The following is an 826-nucleotide window of genomic DNA, read 5'->3' as shown; positions in this document are numbered from 1 at the left end:
GCCCTTTTGTCAATCCCTTAGGATTGAAGGAAGAGGAACCTGTCAGGCTGCCATCATCTTCTCTCCACAAGAGGTTAATGATCTCAATGAAACAATTAAGTTAAATCTAATTGGCAAATTTCAGTATGGCCATCTTTGAGGATTTGAAACTTACTGGAGCATGGAGGCTGAGATTAATGATGTGGTTAGCTGAGGTAAAAATGCTTCATATTTGCAATTTTGGTACAGAATTTCTTTTGCTGGTTGGGGGTTTTCTATATGTTATGCTAGCATTGGCTTCATTATAAATGATTTAACCCTTTAGCAGCATGTATGGGAATAATCTGGTTGTTCAGGCATGTGTTTATTCTTTTGGCCGATTTCTTTTGGCTTAGATGGTTATTCTTTTGGCCGATTTCTTTTGGCTTAGATGGTTATTCTTTTGGCCGATTTCTTTTGGCTTAGATGGTTATTCTTTTGGCCGATTTCTTTTGGCTTAGATGGTTATTCTTTTGGTCGATTTCTTTTGGCTAGCAGCATCTAGATTTCTTTTGTTTTTCCAGAATGTGGATAGCAGCATATACATATATCTGCAACTTTAGGTTAATTTCAGCTCTAATGGAAAGGTATCTATTTTTCGTTAATTTCAGGTTCAGCTCTAATGTATAATTTCAAGTTAATTTCTATATGTCCATAATTAATTTCAGCTCTAATGGAAAGGTATGTATTTTTTGTTAATTTCAGGTTCAGCTCTAATGTATAATTTCAGGTTAATTTCTATATGTCCATAATTAATTTCAGCTCTAATGGAAAGGTATGTATTTTTTGTTAATTTCAGGTTCAGCTC

Source organism: Phalaenopsis equestris, unplaced genomic scaffold, assembly GCF_001263595.1.
Source record: "Phalaenopsis equestris unplaced genomic scaffold, ASM126359v1 Scaffold000347, whole genome shotgun sequence".
In the NCBI taxonomy this organism is placed as follows: domain Eukaryota; kingdom Viridiplantae; phylum Streptophyta; class Magnoliopsida; order Asparagales; family Orchidaceae; genus Phalaenopsis; species Phalaenopsis equestris.
The sequence above is the reverse complement of the archived record's forward strand: the minus strand, read 5'-3'. Positions refer to the sequence as shown.